The sequence below is a fragment of the Hemitrygon akajei genome, chromosome 6 (assembly GCF_048418815.1).
Source record: "Hemitrygon akajei chromosome 6, sHemAka1.3, whole genome shotgun sequence".
NCBI classification, from domain to species: domain Eukaryota; kingdom Metazoa; phylum Chordata; class Chondrichthyes; order Myliobatiformes; family Dasyatidae; genus Hemitrygon; species Hemitrygon akajei.
In genome coordinates, this window is record NC_133129.1 from 155,074,486 (window position 1) to 155,082,772 (window position 8,287).

The 8,287-nt window shown below is 36.7% G+C and overlaps 1 long non-coding RNA gene across 1 annotated transcript in view; it reads left to right on the forward strand.

The window, feature by feature from the left end:
- The window catches only part of LOC140729634 (uncharacterized), a 38,097-nt gene extending 37,257 nt beyond the window's left edge, over window positions 1–840 (forward strand). Inside the window, exon 2 of the long non-coding RNA XR_012099380.1 lies at window positions 587–840. This is a non-coding gene — a long non-coding RNA (uncharacterized lncRNA). The remainder of the gene's footprint in view (window positions 1–586) is intronic.
- The last annotated feature ends 7,447 nt before the right edge of the window (window positions 841–8,287 follow it).

Here is an 8,287-nt window from a genome sequence, read left to right on the forward strand (position 1 = left end):
AATCTGATAAAAGTTTATAAGATTATCTTATGAATTTTGGGCTACTGATCATGAAAATCACCATGAAATTTCCCTATCACACACCATTTTTTGAAATCACTTATGTTTATTATTTCAATTCATAATTCAAGTCAATTAAAATGTTGCCTGCAATGTAAACTGAAAAGTTTCCTATCTTGTCCAGGCATGCTTAGGCGGCACAGCTGCTGCATGCCAGGACAGGTTTTAGTAATAATTATTGGGTTCAGGACTGTAAGGATGGAATTTTCTATTACCAGGCACAAAAACTTCTATGAAGGATTTTGATATTTGAGACAGATGCTTCCCATATTAACTGATGCCAAGATTAAGGAAAGCATTTTTGTTGGTCCACAAATCAAACAGGTCATCAATGACAGGCAATTTGCAGAATTTCTAGTGGGATCGGAGAAAATCACACGGAAGGCATTCAAGGAAGTTGTTGAAATTTTTCTCGGCATCTACAGAGCACCAACTTACATGCAGCTGGTTGAAAGCATGCTTCAAGCATATAAAACCATGAAATACAACATGTCACTAAAGATTCATTTTCTGCATTCCCATTTAGACTTCCCTCCAAATCTTGGTGCTGATGGTGACAAGCACAGTGAAAGGTTTCACCAGGACATTGCGGTCATGGAGAGAAGATACCAGGGCAACTGGAATCCATCAATGCTGGCGAATTATTGTTGGACATTTAAGCGAGAAGCCTCAGACACTGAGTACAAATGAAAATCATTAACAAAATATTTTTAACTTAGTTGAACTATTGTAAAGTATCAGCACCATTATGCAATTAAACACATATTCAATAAAAGTTCATTTGTTGTTTATCCAAATTCCTACATGATACAAGCATTCTGAAATTATATTTGTGTTCATCTTCAAGCAGTCTATCATAAACAAAAAAAATTCTGAGGAAGCAACACTTTTGAAAAAAATTGTTTTTCCAGTGTTATTGGAGTCATGGATAGAGTAGACAGACAGTATCTTTTTTCCTCAGGATTGAAATGTCTAATACCAGAGGGTGTGCACTAACGGTAGAGAGGGGGTAATTTTTTAAAAAATGAGGGGGAAAAATTTTATACAGAGAGTGGTGGGTGCCTGGAATCCATTGCCTGGGGCAGAGGTAGAGGCAGACACATTAGAGACTTTTAAGAGACCTTTAGATATACATATAAAAGTTTATATGTCAGCATATAAAAGAGTCCAGTGATTTTTGAAAGACCATTTCTAATGCCACCACTACCTCTTTCAGAAACCTAGGGTGCAGTTCCTCTGATCTGGGTGACTTATGTATGTTTAGGTCTTTCAGCTTTTTGAGCACCTTCTCTCTTGTAACAGTAACTGCACCCACTTCTCTTCCTTCACACACTACAACATCAGGAATACTGCTAGTGTCTTCCACAGTGAAAACTGATGTAAAACACTCATTTAGTTCATCAGCAATCTCCTTATGCCCTGTTATTATTTCTCCGGCCTTATTTTCTAGTGGTCCTATATCCACTCTCATTTCTGTTTTATATTAACATACTTGAAAAAATTTTTACTATCCACTTTGATATTATTTGCTAGCTTGCTTTCATATTTCATCTTTTCCCTTCTAATGTTTTTTTTAGTTACTCTCTGTAGGTTTTTTAAAAACTTCCCAATGCTCTATCTTCCCACTAATTTTTGCTTTGTTGTATACCCTTTCTTTTGTTTTTACAATAGCTTTGACTTCCTTTGTCAGCCACAGTTGTACTATTTTACCATATGAGTATTTCTTCATTTTTGGAATACACATGTCCTGCACCTTCCTCATTTTTCCCAGAAACCTGTACTATAACCAGGAAGTCATTGGGAGATCTCAGACAACAAGTTCAGAACTTCCACGTTTACATGGAATTCATAAATTACTCAAATATCATTGAAGGTATTTTCCATAAACAGTGCATGACCTTGCTACACCTCTTCTTCCACAGCTACATTCTGTTTGACAAGTGGCAAAGCATTTTCTGTACTCAGAAGTTGTCAATTTTTTTTCTCTCCACAACATAATTGCCAACTGTAGAGTAAATTTGTTCCAAAATGTAGCCCATAGGCAGTCAAGTTTAATTTCTGCAAAATTTGATTTGCAACAGCAGGTTTACAGTAAAAACAAACACAATTCTGGGTATGAAAAATGCATGATTTGATCTCGTACCTTTTACTGCACATCACACCCTAAATAATTCTATGTTCAGTCTGATAAGTTTTTAAAAATAGCTATTATTAAAAACAACAATGGTATCTGTATGCAGTTAATTGGATGTTCATAGGGATGTTTATAGAAAATAACTATTAATGCCAATGAGCAATGCCTGTGGACTTACAGCAGTGCTGGCTGAGTCATCATGACACATTGTTCTATGATATGAAATGTTTATTCTTAAAGTTATAGTTAAAGGCAATTAATGAAGGAAAAGTGAAAGAAACTGTGTAGAATGAGAGTGAAAAAATGTTGAAAAAATGTGAATAAAACAAGATTCCATATATCTGGGGAAAGGCAAGAGCTGTTAATTCTTGCTGCCCCTGGGAGGTCATTGATCATTTTTGTACCTTTATAGTCATAGTCATGTGGCACAGAAACAGGCTGTTCAACTCAACATGACCATGACAACCATTAAGTCACCATCCATACTATTCTTATTTTCCTGCACATGGCCTGTAGCCTTTAATGGCTTTGCAATTCAAAGGCTCATCAAGGCATTTCTTGCACTAACCCCTCAGACAGTGATTAAGCATAAAAATCTTCCTCTGATAACCTTGAATGTTTCAACTTCTTAGCTTAAAACTATGCCCTTTGGTTTTAGATAACTCTGTTAAGAGGAAAGGATTCTTGCTATCATTCCTCATAATTTTCTATACCTTAATCTGAACCTCTCTCTACTTCCTCCACTCCAAGGAAAACAAATAAAAGTCAATCCAGACTCCCTTAAGAACAAACCTTCCACCCCAGAGAATATCCCAATGAATCTGCCTTGTATCCTCTCCAATATTTCTTAAACTGTAGTAACCAGAAGTGCATATGGTACTGCAGAAGTGGCATAACCCAAGTTTTATAAAATTGCAGCATACATTGCATTTCTTATCTTCTATTCCTGGGTAATGAATGCAACTATCTCATATTTCTTCCTTATCAACTTACTAACCAGAGCTGAAGGATATTTGTGTTTGTACATAAAATCTTAGGTTTCCTCAGTTCTACTGTTGACCTATCATTCATGGTGTATGTCCAACTGTGGTCCCCAACAGAGATTGGATCAAGAAATTTATCTTGCTTGTATTTATGAATTTATGCCTTTCTTCCCCTTTAACATCTCTACAAGATAATTGAACTTTCCATTATCACTAAATAAATGCAACCTTATGAAACTGCAAATCTTCATCTCTTACATGTGTTTTCCATGGTATTCCAAAGCTGAGCAGTTGGTAGTATAATGGACTACTATAAATCCTTCCTAAAGAGTGTGTAGGTGGTAGAATTTAGAGTGGTTATTGAGAATGTTGGAGAACAAAATGAGATTAGTGTACTTCTCTCTGTCAGATAGTCGTACTCTGTTGCATCACAGTATGACTCTCTAACATTCACATTCCAAATCATTAATGAGTGAAACAATTAGGAAGAGTACCAAAAATGATGCTATGGTACATCACTCATAAGAGGCTTCCAAACAAAAAATGAACCTTCCATCATAAACATCTATCTCATATAACAAAGCCAATTTGGATCCAATTTGCCAACTTTCCCTTAATTCCTGGATTCTCACTTTCAGAATCATGTGGGACCTTGTCAAAAGTCCATGTTGACTACATCAAACAAGTTTCTGAAAGTCTATTTGCCTTACAAAGAAATATTCATCCACAACATCAATGGCTAAACATGAGATATAGACCATGACGTTTAGTTCCTGTGTGGAAGGAAATCTTAGACCTTCGTCCTTCGAAGACAGAGGGAACATTATGGGGAAGAGTATGTTGAGCACACACCACAAGGCCTGCTTCATCCTTCACCTTCTAAATAAACAAAGGGACAGGGCTCATCTCAAATGTCCACTCCCTCCCGTGCATCTCAAAGAAAACGAAGTGTAAAGAAGGAGAAGGCTAACATTAGTGTAATAAAAACTGCACAGGAGAAATTCAGCAATAACTTCAAACAAAATGCTCCATCTGATGTATAGGATACAGGCATCTACAGTCCCTTCTTTCCATTTGCCAAAGCTCATACTTTTAGTAAAATTCTACCCTGCTGTTTTGATACAGCAATAGTCATTACAACAAATACTGCAAGGATTGACACATAAAAAGTATAAATCTTGCATAGATCTGGCCAATGGCTTCTGATCACACCCAATTCTTGAAAGTGACAGCCGTTGCATAGCCTTTGTATGTATGCATATTAGATTTTGTAAAATATCGTCTGTCAGGTCAATTACAACTTAATTCTTTCTGAAACTTACAGCATGTGAAGTCTAGCAATGTCTGTAGAATGTTTGTTGATAGCTGGATTCTTTCTCAACTCAAGCTTAGTGTTTATAGGTAAACTTTAATGTACTTTGAAAGCTCAAGGAGTGTTGTGTGTCTGGACATGAAGAAATAAGGACATAAGAGTTTGTATGTCTCTTGATGATCGCGCTTGTGTAACTTGTGTATATATTGACCTGTTTTCAAGATTTTCTTTGAACTTCAGTTGGGACTGGAAATCCTTATTGGTACCTGGAACCCAGGAGTGGTTTCATAAGTAAATTGGAATTCGGAGCTCCCCTGACGGCAACAGTCAAGTGGTGACTAAGAAGCGTGAGCCCAGCAATCTTTGTGAATTGCTATCTAGTATTTTGTTTGTTTAATGACAATAAATTAGGCTGAAGTTACTTTATTGTGCTTGTACACTTACTACTACATCACCCAGAAACTCAAATTGTTTGGGTCTGATTAAACAAGCCCGTTACACTTTACAGCACCCAATGGCTCACGGTATCTGTGGACCAGACTCTTACACAGTTTCTGGAATAGAACACAGATATTCTCTGCAGGAGTCATTCAGACTTGACAGGGAATACCAGACATCTGTGAGTACATTGATGATATATATATATATATATATATATATATATATATATATATATATATATACACACACTATACAGCTGACACACTGGACTAGCATTTAACAGAGAGTGAGACTGTCATTAAAAGGTTGACTGACGGAGGCTGTGTATTTAACATTAAAAAATTTCAACTCTGTTGTACAGAAGTAAATATCCCACATAAGACAATTACCAATCAGGGATCTGGTTTAATCCTTGAATTTACACAAAGAGTCACTCAAGTAGGATATCCAAAGAACATAAAAGCCTTTAAATCAACCCTAGGCCTAGTGAATTATGCTGGAGCTTTCATACCTGGCTATGCTCAATTATTAAAACCATTATACGACAAGATTTAAATGGAAAAATTGAAGCTTTTTTAAGATATAGGAGCAGAATTAGGCCATTTGGCCCATTTCATCTGTTCTGTCATATCATCATGGCTGATCCAAATTTCCTCTCCGCCCCAATCTCCTGCCTTCTCCCCATATCTCTTCATACCCTGACCAGTCAAGAATCTATCAACCTCTGCCTTAAATATACCTAAAGACTTGGCCTCCACCACTGCTTGTGGCAAAGAATTCCACAGATTCACCACTCTCTGGCTAAAGAAATTCCTCCTCATCTCCATTCCAAAAGGATGCCCCTCTATTCCGAGGCTGTGTCCTCCGGTCTTAGAGTTTCCCACCATAGGACATACCTTCTCCACAGTCACTCTATCAAGGTCTTTCACCATTTTACAGTTTTCATGAGCTCACCCCTCATCCTTCTGAAATCCAGTGAATACAGGCCCAGATCCATCAAATGCTCTTCATATGACAAGCCATTCAATCCTGGAATCATTTTGTGAACCTTCTTTGAACCCTCTCCAGTTTCAGCACATTCTTTCTAAGATAAAGGGCCCCAAACTGCTCACAATACTCCAAGTGAGGTCTCACCACTGCTTTATAAAGTTTCAACATTACATCCTTGCTTTTATATTATCTTCTTGAAATGAATGCAAACTTTGCATTTGCCTTCCTCACCACAGGCTCAACCTGCAAATTAACCTTTAGGGAATCTAAGTCCCTTTGCACCTCATTTTTTTGTGTTTTCTCTCTATTTAGAAAATAGTTGACCTTTTCATTTCTTCTACTGAAATGCATGACCATACACTTCCTAACATTGTATTCTATCTGCGATTCTTTGCCCATTCTCCTAATCTATCTAAGTCCTTCTGTAGCTTCTCTAATTCCTGAAAACTACCTGCCTCTCCACCTATCTTCATAAGGTCTGCAAACTTTGCAACAAAACCATTAATTCCATTATCCAAATCATTGACATATAACGTAAAAAGAATCGGTCCCAACACAGACCCTTGTGAAACACCACTAGTCATCATCAGCCAACCAGAAAAGGTTCCCTTTATTCCCACTCTTTGCCTCCGGCCAATCAGCCTTTATGGTCAACAAATATATGACCATACTTAGTATGAAAATGTTAGTCATTTCAATTTCTCCAAATTTGGTCACCGTTCCACCCCATTGTTAAACGTCATAACAATTTTCTGTATTTTTAGGTTATGCTCTAAATGGTTCAGTGAAATCCTTGATCAGGGTTTTTGTATGGGAAGGCAAGATGGAAGAATGCACTGAATCAGAAGCTAAGATAAAACAAAAATGTATTCCTCCCTGGTCAAATGAAATTTTAAGTCCAATAAACTTTTTAGAAATTTTAGTCCCAAAGGCAATTGGATATACCCATATTACCTATTTGTTCTTAATCAAACAGTTGTGAATAGTTTTGCTGTGATGGGAAAATGACTTCAGAACTATTGGTGTTTTCACAAATTCAATTATATTTCAGATAGACTTCAACTCCAAGTTGGAAAATGAAGAAACAAGCCTATGAAACGCAAGTCCAGTTATAAGGAACGATTTATGGTTGTGGAACAAAGAATGTTTTAGATTAGAGAACTTACTATTCATCAACAATGGCTAGAAGAAATTCAGTCAATTTCAAAGAATATTTCCCTATACATTACAAGAGTTACTGAATTGACACGATCAGATGAGTGAGGCACCTCATTTCACAAGTTTCTTTTGCAGGGTCATACTAAGCTCCTGAATGGTTTAACGCCGTAGCTGAAACAATAGCTAAAAGTTCTTCCGCAGCAGTGAATGAAGTTTCTGGGTGGTTTGGCACTATAAATTGGGTTGAAGATGTTTTTGTTTTGCAGTTTTCCAATGGACAATTCCCCTAGCCATTGGAATTATTGTTTCAGTTATGCTCTTTTTGCTGAATCATTGCATTCTGCAAAGTTAGAAATTTGGTGACTTCTGCTTTTCGTATAATGGCTCCAATCCTAAAACTTCATTAACTCCCATACTTAACTAACTCACCTGTTTACCTATTCCCCTGGTTTGTCCTCAACCCTGGAAGAATGAAGAGCAGGGGCTGCCCTGATTATGTAATCCTTGCTTCTCTCCTTTTCCTAGTCTTGATTATTAATGTTGCATAAGGGTGTGCATGTTCCTTGTCTCATCTCGGGGGTGGGGGGGAGGGACTGTCACAAATAATTGGTCAAGTAACACAATGCCATGGAAAGATGAGTTGACAAACATTATTTTTCACTTACCTATTTAGATATTACATATTTACTTTGTAACATGAGTAACTTTTCATATATGGGATTCTTAAGATTTTATTTAATGTTCTTTGTAAATGAGCTGTTCATTGCTAATGATAGCATTATCCTATCATGTTTTGCACCTTGGACTTTTAAAAAGCATCTAACTTACTATATATTTTATGTTATGTTATACAATGGTGAAAAACGTACAAGGAGGAGAAAGATAGCTACCCCTGAGGAATGCTATACTCCTGATAACCATTTTTACCTATTCTGTTGTGATTTTGTGATCATATGGTCTCCAAGGTTTACAAAATGTTATACTGTCACAAGGTATAACTACTTGAATGTGTTTTCTTTTACTATTTGGGTATAAGCATATATTGTATACTTGGTGCTCCTACAATGCAACAAGTACAACCACTAAGCCTATTAATATTGCTATTCATGTTTTAGAGTCATAGAAGAGTACAGCATAGAAACAGGCTCTTTGACCCATCTAATTTTTGCTGAAACCATTTAAAATGGCTACTTCCATCGCATGCACCAC